This window comes from Lactuca serriola, chromosome 9, assembly GCF_051521515.1.
Source record: "Lactuca serriola cultivar US96UC23 chromosome 9, Lser_US96UC23_V15, whole genome shotgun sequence".
Lineage (NCBI taxonomy): Eukaryota > Viridiplantae > Streptophyta > Magnoliopsida > Asterales > Asteraceae > Lactuca > Lactuca serriola.
Genome location: NC_136416.1, coordinates 124,035,054 through 124,053,731, shown reverse-complemented (window position 1 = coordinate 124,053,731; position 18,678 = coordinate 124,035,054).

Here is an 18,678-nt window from a genome sequence, read left to right as displayed (position 1 = left end):
AACTTTTCACTAAATGCTAATTAAACATAATATAAGTTATAAAACTTTTGAGTGTTAAATCATAATTAAGAAAACTTTTGAGTTGCATTAGTTAAAAAAGGAGGTTTCAAATGAATGTGGTTTGAGGAAGTTAAAAAAAAGGGTTTCAAATACATGAGATTCAAGAAAAAATGCAAGCTTTATAAGTATGTATGAAATTAAATATTTTCAACATCACCCTATATAACATATGATAAATATATTAACGATTAAACCAAAATATACAACAACTGTATTACAATAATCCAAAAACGAAGAAAATATAAAAACGAATAAGTATAACAAACTTACAAATTAAAAGCTGTAACACCCGTAAAATTCAAGCCAATTTAAAACTTTTTAAAAGATTTAAAACCATTAAGTTATTACAGTTTACTTTCAAAATAGATTAAACATTAGAGTACCCCCAGAATCAATCATGAAAATGTAAGGAGGTGCACGATCACGCCTTCGCCTTCCCACGATCATCAGAATACCTAAAACAACAATCGATAAATGTAAGCTCGAAGGCTTAGTGAGTTTCCCCAAAATACAAACGCCATACAAACATAACCATATCATATAACCAATACAGAACAACATGCATAATGAGTCATCAACCTGACTGGACCGCCTCACAGGCCTTCAGTCTATCTAGACTGCTCTCCGAGCCTTCGGCACGTCTGGACCGCCACGCAGGGCCTACAACCTATCTGGACCGCTCGCCGGGTATGTTGGCCTACAACACAAAGTAGGGCCACCTCAACCCAACCCCCAATCAAACAAACATGTGCACATAAATATCATACGCTAGTTCATTTCATATAACAGTCAAACCGATCTAACAAATCACAAATCATAGCAACATCCCAATAACCGGGATACAGACCTAACCGGTCACTAACATAGCATCATCCTATAACCAGGACAATCATGTGCACATAGACATCATATAACACTAGCATGTATATATATAAAAGTCAAACCTATCTAACATATCACAAAGCATAACAACAATCCTATAACCAGGATATCGACCTAACAGGTCACTAACATAGCATCGTCCTATATACCAGGATACCGACCCAACCGGGTCACTAAAGCATAGCATATCACCATCCTAACTACCAGGATGTAAATCAATAAGCATAACATGCAATAATTCGAAAATAATCCATAAAGGGCCGGCCTTGGTGCCTTAGACCCTGTTGATATAGTGAGGAGAACTCACATGGCACTGCTGAAGTCCCGCAGGTACACTCCAGCTGCTGATTGACAGATTTCCGAACTGCTAACATCAGACGATACCCAATTAATAATTAGGTTCCAAGCCCAAAGTCCAACTCACACTCCAAAAGCCCAAAAGTCAAGTAATGGGCCAAGGCCCAACATATGGCCCAATTTTCCAAATTGGGCCTAGACCTCTACATGGTCTTTCCTTAAGGTCCGTTCAATTATTCTAGTCCAAACTATTTGTATTCCCATGGCCCAACATCACATAATCATACAGGCATAGTTATGGCCCATCTATGGCCCAATTTTCCAAATTGGGCCCAAGACTCTCACATTGTCTTAAACCTCATATGATTATTTAGTCCATTTGCTTGTTCTTGGAAAGCCCATTAATAGTCCAATCGCCAAAGCCTAATAGAAAGGCCCAACACAAAGTCCAAGTGAAATTAGGGTTTCACATAAAATGACAATTAGGGTTAAGTGTTTCTTACTTAACCCATTAAGGACTTAATCCATTAAGTCCATTATTGCCTTAAGCTAGTATGTCAATGATTATTAATTATTATCTTAGGTTTAATAATTAATTTCTCATGTGTGTCCCAAACGATTTCTGCAATTAGGGTTTTATGCCCTTAGGGTTTTCCAAACCCTAATTAGGGTTATCCAACCCAATACTAGCCCATTAGTCCATTGGTTGGGCTTTTAGGTCACACTGGGCCTTATTGGCCCATTAGGGTTTCTTTGGGCCAATTAGGGTTTCTTTGGGCCAATTAGGGTTTCTTTGGTCCCGCATTGTCCAAACATCCCTCAAACGAGGTCCGAACACAATCAAAGCACACCACCACCCGACACGACGGCCAGTGGCGGCAGGAGGCGGCAACCACCACCCTACGGTGGTGGTGACAGATTTTCTTTTCCATTATTCCATTTTGTTATAATTTACAACACCATCCAATTAACACACACACACACTCACACATACTAATAAACACACACACACACAAACATAGCCACCTAATGGCGGTAGGCGGCTGTTCATGGTGGCAACAACCACCTCACGGTGGTGGTGGTGGCCCACTAGAGATTCCGGCTAAGATAGCCACCCACACACGAAATTAACACCCTAAAGCAGCAGTGTACGCACATTCCTTCCCGGAAATAGACCCAACTCCCACCTGAGTTGGGCCGCGACGGCAGCAGGAATATGAAAAGTAGGCAGCGGCGGCGACCCTTGGCGGCAGAACTCCCCCACGTCGGCGGATACTTCGAACGATAGCCACAACAACAGAGGAACGGACCCGTCGGTGGTCCTCGTCTTCATCAGCAGCATCTGCGGCGGCAATGGTTGGAGATTACGACCTCTACAGCAAGGTGGTGGCTCCGATCATCTCTCTCGATCGTCCCCGACGTCCGGCAGTGGCAGTGGCTAGTCGCGAGCGACAACAACGCCTACCATCGGCGCTATCGGTGGCATCTCCGAGGCGAAATAGCATCAGCAGCGGAGAGATGCCCATTCGTGAGCTCATTGACGATCTGAGCGGCGATAGCAACTCCGTACGTGGGTTTTCCCGGCGGTCCTCGACGCCAACAGCAGGTTGTTCATGACGGTTGTGACTCGATGGCAGTGGGGGGTGTTGTAGCATCGGAGATCGGAGGAATAAGGGGTGGTGGCGGCTGGAGGGAGTTGAATTGAAGTTGGCGGCTGGAAAACCCAATTAGGGTTAGGGTTTAATGGGTGACGGGTTTATATACCCTGATCCCATAAACTTCATTCCATAATAACACTTCTGGTCCCTCCCCATCCATATTCTCTCAATTTAAGTCCCAAAATTACCATTTGGCCCTTGACTCCATAATCCTTTTCAATATAAGTCCAAAAATTCCAAAACAACCCCTCCTCTACAAACTATTCTCAATTAAGATCCATAAATTACCATTTCTACCCTGGCTTCCTTCTAAGAATAAGTCTGATATTTACTCTTTAACCCTCGGAAATCAAAAGTATCCCATTTGGCACCCTGAAACCAACACTTTATTAATTATTATTCGATTTTAGGCTCAAATAATATAAAATAATGATAATAATTACTTCTCGGGGTTCCTGATTTATTATTTAATTAATCACTTTAAAATGGGATGTGATGAGTTTATAAAACTATTTGATCGATTAGATCTTATAACAGGTAAATCAAGAAAGCGAAAACAGTAAGATAAAACACAAGAATGAATCTGAATGTGTCGAATGATTCAATTGATTCAATCCTCAGCAGAGCTCGATGAAGAACTTCCGCTGTAGAGGATATTAGGGTTACAAAAGATAAGAACGATGAACACTATTAGAATCTCTATCAAAAAGTTTGTTCTAGGATGCATGCAAGCATCTATAAATATTAAACCCTACAAAATAACTCACGGATGGACAGGCCCATACCGGAGATTAAATGGACTAAATGTCGAGCCCAAGACGCAACACTATCTGGACCTAACAGGATGTTACAAAAGCTCTAATATAATAACATATCTTCAAAAGTGATCATGAGACTTTAACCCAACACAAAAACCTTTAAGTTTGTTTTCTTTATGAAATTTGTATATGATTTGTATGCATGTCTTCCCAAAAGATTGACCTTTTATAGTAAACTTTTCACTAAATTCTAATTAAACATAATATAAGTTATAGAACTTTTGAGTGTTAAATCATAATTAAGAAAACTTTTGAGTTGTATTAGTTAAAAAAATGGGGTTTCAAATTAATGTGGTTTGAGGAAGTTAAAAAAGGGGGTTTCAAATGCATGAGATTCAAGAAAAAATGCTAGCTTTATAAGTATGTATGATGTATGATGTATGATATAGATAGATAGAGAGATAAATATAGATATAGATATAGATAGATAATAATAATTAAAATGATAACAATTTCCATGTAGAGCCCAAATACGTGATATGTGACTTCCGAAGTATGAAAATGAAAAAGAATAAAAAAAACTTTTTATAGAGCCAAATAGGTGATATTTTCGTACACAACCTTTAACTCCATTTAGTTATGAAGAAGTCAAGAATGCAGTATGGGCATGTGGAAGTGAGAAGGCTTCTGGACCCGATGGCCTAACCTTTAAATTCTTAAAGACTTACTGGGAGACAATAAAGTATGATGCCAATAGGTGAGATAGTGGGCTTTTTCTTAAAGACGCTAGCGATCTCCTGATCCATCTTGGTAACTTCCATGATGTAGCATACAAGCATCCTCTTGAAGTGATCAATAATCGGACCATACTCTGCTTCATTTGTGAGGAGGATGTTGTGCAAAATTATCCAATCATGCGGATTCAAATTGGGAAGATCAGCTAGCGATATGGCATGTTCGGTCTTAGCAGGACCCCTCAGCACCTTGAACCGAACGTTCGTGAAGTTCCCTTCTCGAAACGGCTTGAGGACTCGAACGTTGATTATCTTCTGAGCGCTCCAAGTTTGATACTGTGGTTGAGCACCCTTCAGGTAGAATTCGACGAGATCCCTATCAACCTTTGGATGAGGATGAGGGATATCAGCAACGTTATCAAAGGCATGGAAGATAAAGGCCTTTCGGGTCAGTGGCATGTCAAACTATGAATCGACAGAGTTGATGCGATCCAGTGAAATCACCGGTTCAAGCCACAAAATGCTGGGAGTTTCAATCGCTTCCTTCAAAATCTTATCAAGAGTCCATGGAGGAAAAAGGTTTTTCCTACTCTCAAGAAGGTCATGAGCCTCTTTCATTTTTCTTTCAGTTTCCTCAGCCTCTCTGGCAACGCAGGCGCTCATATCAGCATCCTTATCGCGATCTTGCTTCTTTAAGAGATCTGCAATCGTCTCTTTATCGTCATCACTCTCTTCAGCAATTTTCTTCCCCTTGTCTTTGACACCCGAACCTGAGGCTTGGCCTATTGAAGGAGGTTCGGTTGTTTTTGTTGTTGTAGAAGTGGGTGGCGGTTGAGATACATCCTCTCCCCCTTGTTTCGGAATGGACACGAACTCAAGGAGACCTTCAATTTTGCTCAGGAGAGAAAGGGCAGGAGCAAGCTTTTCTGCGAGAGTACGCCTGACTGAGTAATTCAGTATTGGATCATGTGCTTCAAGGATGTTGGAAAGGGCGGCGTGGACATCCGAAACACATGAAGAAACAATCTCTCGTTCAGATCGAAGAGATTCAATCTCCTTTTGAGAATTGGAGAGTTGAATATTCTTGACCTTGAGAGCAGTGGTCTTTCGAGCAAGAGCGTCCATGAGCGAGTTCTCTGCAGCTAGATCTTCTTGTAGCCTAGTTAGGCGCTCCTCAATAGTCGCCTTAAACGATGAGTTGTCATCAGTGATAGTTTGACGAAGAGTGGCGAAGGATTGCAGTTCTGAGGTAACTGAGGTAGCCAGCTTGCTGACAATAGGGTCAAGCTTCGTTTTATTGGCATCGACAATTTTCTGTAAAGACTGCAAAAGAGAAGAAGCATCAGCAAATAGTTTTTCGACTTTTTCGGTCGCTACAGCATAGGCCTTGGTGGAGACATCAATAGCGGCAGTGGCTAAGCTGATGGAGGCTTCATGAGCCTTAGTGAAAGCATCAACAATCCTCTGAATAGCAGCCTCGGAGATGGTAGATTGTGATGAAGAAGAGGAGGAAGCAATAAGAGAATCAATCTTCTCGTGAAGCTCTTTGAGATGCTTCTTGGTGACAGGAGCATCATCGTCATCGTCACTTTGCACCTGATACGGACTGTAATAGACCGAATCAAATGTCATGTTCTCCCCACCAAGAAAAGGTTCTTCATTGTCTGCAGAGTGAGCAGGAGATGAGGGTGAAGGCTCGGTTGTGGAAGTAGGTTCGGGTTTTGATGTATGTTCGGTAGTGGGAGTGGGTTCGGGTGCTTTAGTAGGAGCCCCCGTATCAGATACGTTGGTTCTTACTTCAGCGGTTGTTGTGGTAGCTTCAGTGAAAATGGGAGGGGGTACTGGGATAGAAGTAGGTGGTATTTGAGTAGTGGAGGTTATGAGGGGAATGGAAATAGAAATGGAGATTGGTGGAGAAGAGACAGGTGGACTGGAAACATGTACCTTTGGGGTAGGCGATCGTGGAGGAGTGTTACCACGGGGGGACTCTTCGGAGTCAGAACTTTCTCCCTCAGATTCGCTTGAGGAGGAAGCAAGTATCAACTTTCGCCTAGGTTGGGTTTTCCTCTTCTTCAGTGGAGGAGATTGAGCCGCTTTGGTAGGTTTGCGTTTCTTCAGAGAAGGGCCTTTCGCTCCCTTGCCAACCTGCTTGTCTTTTCCCTTTTCATTTTTCTTTCCCCTTGGAGCGGGCCTATCAGCATCATGAATGGACTTAATCATATCAGGAGTGAGCTCTCTAGGACCAGAGCGACGAAACTCCTTGTAGGTTCTGATGATGCGGCTGTCGCTAGGAACATTTCCAAACATCGACTCAGGGATGGAGCCAATGAACTGAAACTTAGATGCATCGGAGACAATAATCTTCGTAGTATGGAAAGTACCTATCGAAGAGAGTGGAGAATCAGCAACAATTAGGATGTGATACTTGTCCATCACCCATTTTGTGATCAGCGTCCAGAAGCGAGCGTAGGAGATCTCGAAATGGCGAGATGTAGAGGCAAGACTCTGAATCAGCTGCTGCCATAAAATCGACCCATAGTCAAGGTTGATGCCGTTGTATACCCCATAAAGAATCGTTATGAACAGACGACTCGCTCCATCTGAACAGGCACTGTGTTCCGATAACCCCTTGAATAACACTGTAAATAACCCGTTCCACTGAGGAGGCAAGCACGATTTCTTGAACTTGGTGACCGTCGTCAGAACCTCAGTGTATCCCATGTTATAAAACATGGAAAACAATTGACCCACTGGAATGGAGTCAGGGTTAAACCTAGATGAATCGAGTTCAAACCCTAAAAGCGAACAGAATCGCTGCTTGGAGATGGATGCCTTGTGATCAAGAATGTCGAAGAAAATTCTATCGACAGACTTATCATAATGAGCTGTGGCGAAGATTTGCGATAAACACTCCATTGGAACAGCTTCAACTTTGGTGAGAGCAGGAGCTAGCGGCGAATATTTGAGACATTCGATGATCGGGAACATAAAGGCATTGTAAACGTGGGGAGTGAGATCGATGATCAGACTTTTTTGAGGATGAATCAGAAGAATGTGGGATGTGGCATGAACAGAAGACGAGTCTGCCATTGAAGTGAAGAAGTTGGGAGAGATGTTGAACAGGAGAATAATCAAAGCGTTTCTTGCTCTCTGAATTTTGGGTGCAGTAAAGAGGTAAATAATGGTCGAAGTTACCTTTTATACCGTGGTGAGAAGAGAGAGAAGAATCTGTTCCCAAATCTTCGAGGGAAATACGAAGGGTTTCCTTAGGTGATTGACGCGTGACATTTGGGATCCCCAATGATGACGCAGGAGAGAGAAGAACTGTCCCATTTCACACGCCTTCCCATCAGGCACCGTTTGAAGTGTCAAAAACGGTTCCACTTCGCATGCCTATCCTTCAAGTGCCGTTTGAAATATCAAATCGATTGGATTTTCGGCTGAGTCAGCAACTTATCCCTTTAGTATGAGCTGTCATCATAAAGTAGAATGACCACGTGTAACATTCTGAGCCACAACTCTTTTATAACTTCAAAAAATGGCTTGTAAGTAATGAAACCATAATGATGGAAAATCAAAAAGATTTTTGTGCTTAGTGTGTAAAAGAAAAAGACATAAAGTAACACATATGTGGGAAATTGTGATGTCAATAAAGACACGAAACAATGGATCCCGGGTACGAATCTCTTCCTTCAAAGTCTACTTGCTACCGCCAATGCTTTCGATTGATGATGGACCACATAAGTCGATGTGAAGCAACTCAAGTGGTTCAACAACTTTTGTGTTTATAATTGATGGGTGACTTTGACGACTTTGTTTCCCCATTTCACATCCAGCGCACAAGTGTTCTCGATCAAACTTAAGCAAGGGAAGACCCCGAACATGACCTCCGGTGACAAGCTTGTTGATGTCTTTGAAGTTGAGATGTGAGAGCCTTCGGTGCCACAACCAGCTTTCGTCCGAATGAGCTTTGGACAAAAGACATATAGCTGGATTTCCTTTGATTGGTTTGAGATTTAGAGGAAACATTTCGCCTTTTCGGTCTGATTTGAGGATAACCTTGTTGGATTTCTTCTCTATAATTTCTGAACCTTCATCGTCAAACGAAACTTTGAGACCGATACCGCCCACCAGTTGAGATACACTGATGAGATTATGCTGCAATCCTTCAACGTACGCCACTTTTCTTATTGTGAAGTCTCCATTGGTTATCATCCCGTAACCCTTTATCGTTCCATAGGAGTTGTTACCGAACTTGACATTGCCACCATTTTGAAGAGATCGAAACTCCCTCAGCTCTTCCTTCCTTCTTGTCATGTGACGTGAGCAGCCACTGTCAATGTACCATTCTTCGTCGAACTGCTCGTCACTTATAACCTGCAAAAATTAAGCAGATTTAGGAACCCAAAGTTTCTTGGGTCCACGTGAGCTTTTCACAGGAACAGGAATAGTAAGAGAAACATCAACAAGATATGTGCGTTTAACTAAGGTTGTTTCATCTTTTCTTTTAATGGTAAACACTTTGATTTTTTTAGAATTAGCTACAGGTGTTTTAGATTTAGATTTTGGTGTTTGAGCACTAGACTGGTTTTGGTTCTCCTTGACTAAGGAAATCTTCGTTTTTCCGTTCAACTTTCCTTTTAAGTTCGTTGATGATTTTGAATTTTGTGCAGGAACAGAATTGGGTTTTGAAGAGGGTTTAGAATGAGAAGAATTAGAAAAAGAGAATTTAGAATGAGAGTTTTTCCTGACTTGAGGTTCGAAATGACTCTTTTGTTTATGATCATTAGAGGTACCGAACCTGGACCTTCGGTAGCTGCTCGATGATGAGCTGAAGTTGGATTTTTGGTTGTTGTTGGCCGGTGGTCTGAAACTTGATCTTTTATTATAAAAGCTTGAAGGACTGAAACTAGGTCTTTGCTTGTTATTACTTGGCGGACCGAAACTCGCTTTTCGGTTGCTGTTGCTTTCGGGACTGAACCTATCCTTTCGGTTCTGTGCTTCATGTGGCCCGAAAGTCTTTTTCTCTGACTTAGAATCTTTATCATGGTAAGAGTAATGAGGATTTTGAGAACGCCAAAACTGCTTTCGTTTTGAGAGATTCTTTTTGTATCTCAGGTTTCTCTGCTGCTTTTGATTTTTCACCTGTTTCGGTTGTCTGTGGATATTGGCTTTTTGTTTTAGCTTCTTGACAGCCGGTTCACTCTTCATATATGAGGTTTCGCTTATGGAGGTGACTTCTTCTACAGGTATTTCTTTTGTACCACTTGTACTTGGCACGTCAAAGTTGTCAGGCTTATTCAGCGGCTCTGGTACATATCTTCCTTTGGTTTTCCAGGACGTTCGCTCTGACAAACCAACTGTTTCGTCTACATTATCTATAGGAGCTGACCAGAAGAACTCATCACAGCCATCTGCGTTATCTTCGTTCACTATGGCAGTGAGTTCGGCTGTTTGATGTTCGGTTACTCCTGTGACCTTATATACTTGATTCGGTGTGGTTCTCACCTTTTGGTACACAACAGCCTTTTCTTCAAGGGCCGGGGACTTATTTTTGGACAAACGAGCGAATTCCATAGAATTTTCAGAAATCAGATTTTTGTGGTTTTCGGGTTCGCTCTTGACAAACTCAGAACAATCGACTTCAACCTCTACATAAATTTCACTCATATCATCGTCCTCATTAAGTTCATATGCGTTTTCAACATCGATTTTATTTTCTGAACTTAAATTGGCACTCAATGAGTCGAATATTTGTATGGTTTCGGTCCTGAGTTTCAGCTTATCGTTTTCATCCAAAAGATTTTTAAGCATGTCCTTGTGGTCTTTGGACTTTATACAAGATTCTATTTTGTCTAGACCGTACATATAAGTAGGATTCACATCATCGGAAGATACAACACTTTCACAGTTGTATGCTTCAGCATCGATTTCATCCTCCTTCAACTCAAGGAAGGGTAAAATCATGCGATGTATCTTCTGCCTAATTTCACAATTCAGATGCAGTTGAGTAATGTTAGCATAAAGTCTTTTAGCAATCAAACAAAAAACATTCCTTTGTTTTAACAATTTCAAATTGTCTCTTTGCAAATAAATGTTTTCATCCTTAGACTTAATCAGCTCCGACTCCTTCTGCTCAATCCACATCCTTCGCTCCTCACTCTTGGATGACACCCTGCTTATTTGGTCAGTTAGGTTAGAATTTGTGACCCGTGTTTGAGTTAAACAACTATCCAGATTTGAGATTCTTGAATTTAAGTTATTTAATTCCTTTTCATATGATTTTTGTGGAATTTTGAACGAAATAAAAAGAGATTGTACCTTCTTGATCAGTTCATCAAGTTCACTGATCTGCACACTGAGAGGTTTTGCTGTGAAGCATAAGTCCTCTCGCTCCTTGGCGTCTTCATTTCCACCATCAGTATTATATCCCCTCATGTGAGATATGTCAGTCACCATCAGACACTTTCCATTGCTTTCACCACCTCTTGCGACATAAGCCTTTCCATGAGAAGGCTTTCTCACCTCATCATCTTCTGAGTCGGTCGACCAAACCTGTATGCCACCGAACTCATCATCCTCTGTCGAACCCTGTACAATAAGAGCATTCATAGAAGGATTAGAAGCAGCTTTCTTCCATTTGATCTCTTCTAGATTTTTCATCAGGATTGCCTCTTCATCTTTCTCCTCATCTTTCTCTGTCATTTTCTTCAAAACACAATCTTTGGCGTAATGATTCTTTCCTCCACAGGTAAATCAAGAAAGCAAAAACAGTAAGATAAAGCACAAGAATGAATCTGAATGTGTCGAATGATTCAATTGATTCAATCCTCAGCAGTAATAACAGCTGACACCAGAATTCGCTTCAACCTTCATCTCTTTCTTTGGTTCTTCAGTCTTCGGCTCCTCCCTTACTTTTTCTGAACTGTAGCTTCCCTGCCAATTTCGGTTCTTATTGGTAGGAAATCTCTTCTTGATGAACCTTTTGGGATTGGACACCATCATAGAGTAATCTTCTGAAGTTAGATCGTAGTCCTCCAGGTTCAGATCTTCGTCTTCTACTACATTCCTACTTTTAGACAGGAGGGCCAAGGACCCCAAGTTTGAGACCACACTCTTTTCTTGCATCACTATCTTTTCTTGGGATTTCAGAATTCCCACCAGTTTCGCCAGCAAATATGATTTGAATTGTTCGTGAGCTTTAACTGTAGACACAACCGCTCTCCATTTGGATCTTAAGCCATTCAAAAAGGTAACCTTCTGTTCAATAAGCTTCCTTTCGATATCATGTTTGATCATCTTGCTGAGAAGATGATTGAAGCGATCAAACATCTGAGTAACGGATTCATCGGAATTTTGCTTGAACTCTCCAAACTCAGACAAAAGCAAGGTCTGAATAGAGTGCTCCAAATCTTCATCTGTGGAATACAGCTCCCGCAACCGATCCCAGATTTCTTTAGCGGTACTGCAGGAACTCACCAACCTAAACGTGTCAAATTGAAGAGCGAATCGAATTAGTCTCAATGCTTTGATGTTGCACTGAAACTTCTCCTTTTTGTCCTGAGCGACGTCTTTCACATCTTTTAACAGATCATTATACTCCTTCTGAGTTTTGATAATTCTGGATGTTCCTGAATGAGCAAATGGTCCAGACATAATGGCTTCCCATATTAGATACCCATTATCTTCAGATCCGATGACGTAGTCTTCGAAATGATGCGCCCAAACCTCGTAATCTTGAGTGTAAAGAATTGGAATATTTGTTGTAGATCCGATACTGTTTGAGATGTTGATAGGATTAGATTGAGAATCGTCCATGCTTGATTGTTTAACCTGTTGCAAGATCAGACTTGTAATATGTAATATTAGGGCAAAACGAATAAATAATGAGATACGTCAATTATGGAGTGACGACTCAATAAATATCAGTTAATGCGGAATAAACCCTAATAACTTCTTTCACAGAAGAGATGTGTATGAATTACACAACCTCCTGCTCTGATACCAATTGATGAGTTTATAAAAATCTTTGATCGATTAGATCTTATAACAGGTAAATCAAGAAAGCGAAAAACAGTAAGATAAAGCACAAGAATGAATCTGAATGTGTCGAATGATTCAATTGATTCAATCCTTAGCAGAGCTCGATGAAGAACTTCCGTTGTAGAGGATATTAGGGTTACAAAAGATAAGAACGATGAACGCTATTAGAATCTCTATCAAAAAGTTCGTTCTAGGATGCATGCAAGCATCTATAAATATTAAACCCTACAAAATAACTCACGGATGGACAGGCCTATACCGGAGATTAAATGGACTAAATGTCGAGCCCAAGACGCAACACTATCTGGACCTAACAGGATGTTACAAAAGCTCTAATATAATAACATATCTTCAAAAGTGGTCATGAGACTTTAACCCAACACAAAAACCTTTAAGTTTGTTTTCTTTATGAAATTTGTATATGATTTGTATGCATGTCTTCCCAAAAGATTGGCCTTTTATAGTAAACTTTTCACTAAATTCTAATTAAACATAATATAAGTTATAGAACTTTTGAGTGTTAAATCATAATTAAGAAAACTTTTGAGTTGTATTAGTTAAAAAAATGGGGTTTCAAATTAATGTGGTTTGAGGAAGTTAGAAAAGGGGGTTTCAAATGCATGAGATTCAAGAAAAAATGCTAGCTTTATAAGTATGTATGATGTATGATGTATGATATAGATAGATAGAGAGATAGATATAGATATAGATAGATAATAATAATTAAAATGATAACAATTTCCATGTAGAGCCCAAATACGTGATATGTGATTTCCGAAGTATGAAAATGAAAAAGAATAAAAAAAACTTTTTATAGAGCCAAATAGGTGATATTTTCGTACACAACCTTTAACTCCATTTAGTTATGAAGAAGTCAAGAACGCAGTATGGGCATGTGGAAGTGAGAAGGCTTCTGGACCCGATGGCCTAACCTTTAAATTCTTAAAGACTTATTGGGAGACAATAAAGTATGATGTCATGCAATTTGTTCTTCACTTTGATAAGTTCGGGAACATGGCAAGAGGCTGTAACTCAACTTTCATATCTCTGATCCCTAAGATCAAAGACCCCATCTCTCTCTCTCTCTCTCTCTCTCTCAGATTACCGCCCCATCAGTATTTATGGGATGTATGTCCAAAATCATCTCAAAAATCCTAGTCATCAGAATCAAATCAATCATTGGCGATCTTATCGGGGATGCACAATCAACTTATGTGGAAGGAAGAAGTATATTAGACGGTCCACTAATGATAAACGAATTACTCTCTTGGTCAAAGGGGATCAAAAAAAGATTTTGATGTTTAAAGTAGACTTTGACAAAGCATTTGATTCCATCAATTGGGATTACCTCGACCCAGTACTCTCACAGATGGACTTCGACAGTAAGAGGAGACATCGGGTGCGCGGTTGCCTTAATTCATCCCGTACTTCAGTGTTAATCAACAGTTCGCCAACATGTGGGTTTCAAATATCTAAAGGTGTCCGCCAAGTGGATCCCCTATCCCCTTTCCTCTTCATCATTTCCATGGAAGGCCTCAATGTAGCGCTTGAGGCAGCAAAGGAAAAAGGTATTTTTAAGGGTATCCAAATCCCAAATCATGGTCCCATCCTAACACACCTGCTCTATGCGGACGATGCCTTATTCGTGGGTGAATGGTCCAAATCCAACCTAAAACACTTAGCCAAAATTTTAAAACGTTTCAATGCATCTTCGGGTCTCAGAGTCAATTTTAACAAATCAAAAGTATTTGTAATTGATGCTTCTGTTAGGGAGACTGAGAATTGGACTAGCATTCTCAGATGTGAGGCGGGTTCGCTTCCCTTCAATTATGTCAGAGTTCCAGTTGGGGCGAATATAAATCTTAACAAAAACTGGAAACCAATCATTGATAAAATCCAATCCAAGATATCTTCTTGGAAATCAAAGTCACTTTCCTTCGGGAGAAGATTGACATTAATCACTTCGGTATTAGGGAACCTTCCCACATATTTTTTTCTCTCTGTTTAAATCCCTGGTGTCTATCACAGATAAACTTGATCAAATAAGACGACGATTCCTATGGGGTGGAGATGAAAGCAAAAGGAAAATCCATTGGGTGTCTTGGGACAAATTCGTTGCTCCCAAATCCGAAGGTGGTCTAGGAGTGGGAACTATTCGTACCTTGAATACTAGTATGCTTGTAAAATGGTGGTGGCGCTTGAAAATTGAAAAGGATTCACTTTGGGCCACGGTTATAAAAGCAATTCACAATCTTTACAATAAACCTCATGACTATCTCTCAAATAAGAAAAAAATAAAGGGAGTATGGAACAACATTGCAACATGCAAAAACGAACTCAAAAAATTTGGTTTGGAAAATACGGATATATTCCAATTACACATTAAATCCGGAGAGAAACATCTTTTTGGTACGACAAGTGGCAAGGATCGGTTACACTTGGTGAAAAATATCCATCCCTCCTTGAGCTCGAATCTAGAAAGAAATGTACAGTGGCAGATAGGATTGTCAATAATCAGTTCGAAGCTCACTAGACATCTAGTGTGGATGGGGTTTACGAATTGCAATGCACTGATAACCTTAATAACCGACTTATCATCGGTACATTTGGTACCGGGAGAAGATCATTGGACTTATGCAATGGACAGTAGCAGTCAATTCATAGTGAGCACACTAAGGAGAAAACTAGAACAATTACTATTCCCCAACCGTGTCTTACCAGATTTTAAATGGATTAAGATATCCCCGAACAAAGTCAATTGCTTCATATGGCAAGCGATACAAAGGAAGATCCCATCTGCAGTGGCACTTAGGAAAAAAGTAGTTAACATTGAAAATGACAAATATGGTGCCTGTGTTAATGGAATGGAATGCTCTGGTCACATCCTCATACAATGTCCATTTGCTTGTGAGGGCAGGAAGGTAATATTCACTTGGTGTTGTTTACAACAGGGTCTTTCACATCAGTTGGATATCTAATCGTATCTGCAGAAAACTTGGGAAGACGCCCAAGGAAGCGGAAGAGATTCATTACCATTTGTCACAGCTTACTCTGGACTTTGTGGAAGCTCAGAAACGATCGGGTGTTCAACAGACTGTTCCAAAATCCCACTCATGGTGCAGGGGCATTAAGTCAGTGGTGTTCTTTTGGATATAGAGTTTGGATACAGAGCAGGGGCAAAGGAGGAATTGGTGATTAGAAAAACTCGATCTCTTCTCCATTCCAGTTTTAATTTCTATTTAACATTTAATATTTCTCTTTCCATGAAAAGTTTTGTTTTGCTTTTGTACTCTTATCCTCTTGCTAGTTACTTGCTAGTCGGGGGTTCTTTTTAATAAAAATTTTCATTTCCAAAAAAAAAAAATTGGTCATACATAAATTTTTTTAAAAAATCAAACAAAAATTTTACTGTTTATTCATTTTACACTCTACTCCCTCCCATTCTAAAACTCTTCCCCACGTTTCTCACATATACCATTTAGAAACAACTCTCATGTGCAACCATTGCCGCAACCACCATCTCTTGTCGTCGCCTCCATCTTGATACACTACCATCACCACCTCCAACTTCCTCCCCTTCCATCACATTTGTACACCATTTCCCCCCGACATGTGGAGTATGTGCTAATTGCGTTTTTGTTTCTAAATTGAGTGTTTTCAGTTCAGGGTTGGTCACGGTGGGCAACCCGAGCGACCGCTCAGGGCCCACATCTCTAGGGGGCCCAAAATTTATGGGCTATGTAGTAATTATTACATAAATGATTTTTGGACATAAAGTTGGTTCAAACTCAAACTAGCTCAAAACATAAACAATTTTGTTTGATTGTTATTGCTAATTGAATGCGTTTATAGTGAATAATAAATGATATTTTTTTAATCTTTATATATTTGTCTTTAAGGGGCCTTTTTTTGCCCCGGACCCCATATACGTTTCGACCGGTCATGTTTCAGTTAAATTGTGTATCAATGAGTCTATTGTTTTAAAACAAACAATGAATTGATCAAATGTGATGCCTTATATTTTTTTTCATCCTTTTTGTTAATGCTCCTGATAATTTTATCAATATTAAACCCACATAATATGTTGCATTATTGATTCAGATGCGCCTATTTCAAACAATGCTCCTTGCTCCTGATAATGGTTTTATCAATATTGTTTGTTAATGCTCCTGATAATGGTTTTATCAATATTGTTTGTTCTTGCTCGTGTAATATGTGGTTTAGTCCAAGTGTTGAGTTGACCATGTTCTTTATTATGTCTTTTATGTACGGTTTAGTTTCAACATTTATTTAGTTAGGACTAGTATTTAGCAAAGTGGATAAGTGGGTGGTAGTTTTAGTTTGTATGTCTAGCGTATATATGCTTTTGTGCAGCTAATGAAGTAATGTTGAATTCTCAAAATATTTTTGACTCCTCTCTTTTAATTTTTCATCTGTATCATAGTTTCATGTGAGTGTTAGTGTTGAAGAAAGAATCTTTTGCATTATCTCAAATTGTTAGCAAAGAACCTGTTATCACATATTAAACAAGGAACACAAAGAACCTTCTAGCAAAAACAATAACATGACTTGTATTTTTTGACATTCTATTTGTTAATGTTACTCAAAATTAGTTTGGTTCATTCAATATCGAAGGTTTTCTTATTAAGTTAATTTTAATAAGTTTCATGTTCTTGGTTTAATTTTGACAGCAGATGTCATGTAATCATACATACTTATAAAGCTAGCATTTTTTCTTGAATTTCATGCATTTGAAACCCCCATTCTTTTTTCCTTTCACCACATTCATTTGAAACTCCCATGACTTTTCAATTTCTTTATAATAATAATTATAATTTGGTAATTAGGTTAAATAAGTATCAAATCTAAAGTGTATTCATATATAAACTAAATTTCAATACTAAAATAATATCTTTAATTCTACTTATAAAATTATGTTATTTAACTTTTAACATATTATACTTAATTTATTAGTTTTAATATATTGTTGGATGTAAACCATTATCATTTTAATGGTATAATTTTTGAACAATTTGTATAAAATACTTAAATTATTAATTAAAATATAACATTATAGGCTCAACTTAAATATAAATTTTATTTAACTTAAACAACCCAAAGATTATTTTATAAATAGTTAAACGTGAAAAATTGTAGTGTCTTTCTAATAATGATTGTAAGTTAGTTAATAAAGTTAAATAAATATCAAACCTAAAGTGTAATCATAAATAGACTAAATTTCAATTTTAAAATAATATATTTACTTCTATTTATAAAGTTATGTCTTTAAATTTTAACATATTATACTTAATTTATTAGATTTAAAATGTTATTGCATGTAAACCATTATCAGTTTAAAGCTACAATTTTTGAACAGTTTGGACAAAATACTTAAATTGTTAATTTAAATATAACATTACAGTGTCAACTTAAATATAAAGTTTAGTTCCATTAAAAAACCAAATAATATTTTGTAAATAGTTAAAAGTGATAAATTATAGTGATAAATGCAAAAACTAAATCGTAATATCAGTTTAACTAAAATGTTTCATAAATATATTTATATAATCGTTAAAAATTTTCAAATAAGTAGCTTAAAATAACTTATAATAACAATAGTTAAAAATAACTCTATATAAATGATTATATTGTTACCTTTAAAATCAAAAAATAATGTTTGATGTTTTAAATAATTATAACGATAGAAATTAAAATATTAAGAAAATAAATTTTAAAAAATTAGTTAAAAATAACAACTATAAATAATATTAAACCATATATAATATTTAATTTTATTGATGTGTAGCTCGTGAGTAGAAGTCATTCAAACGATTGAGATTATGACGTTATAATAGATTTATATATTATCATATAATTCAAAATAATCAATATATTATATCAAATTAATATACAAATTATTATATCAAATTTAACAACAAAGTTAATGTTATATTTTAAAAAATATATATTTGAAAAGACTTCAACTATATAGGTGTTTCTGCGCATTACAATGTCAACTCAAATATAAATTTCAGTTCCATTTAAAAAAACTAAAAAATATTTTGTAAATAGTTAAAAGTGATAAATTGTAGTGATAAAAGCAAAAACTAAATTGTAATCTCAATTTAACTAAAATATTTATTAAATATATGTTTATAATCGTTAAAATTTCCAAATAAATAGCTTAAAATAACTTACAATAACAATAGTTAAAAACAACTCTATATAAATGATTATATTGTTAGC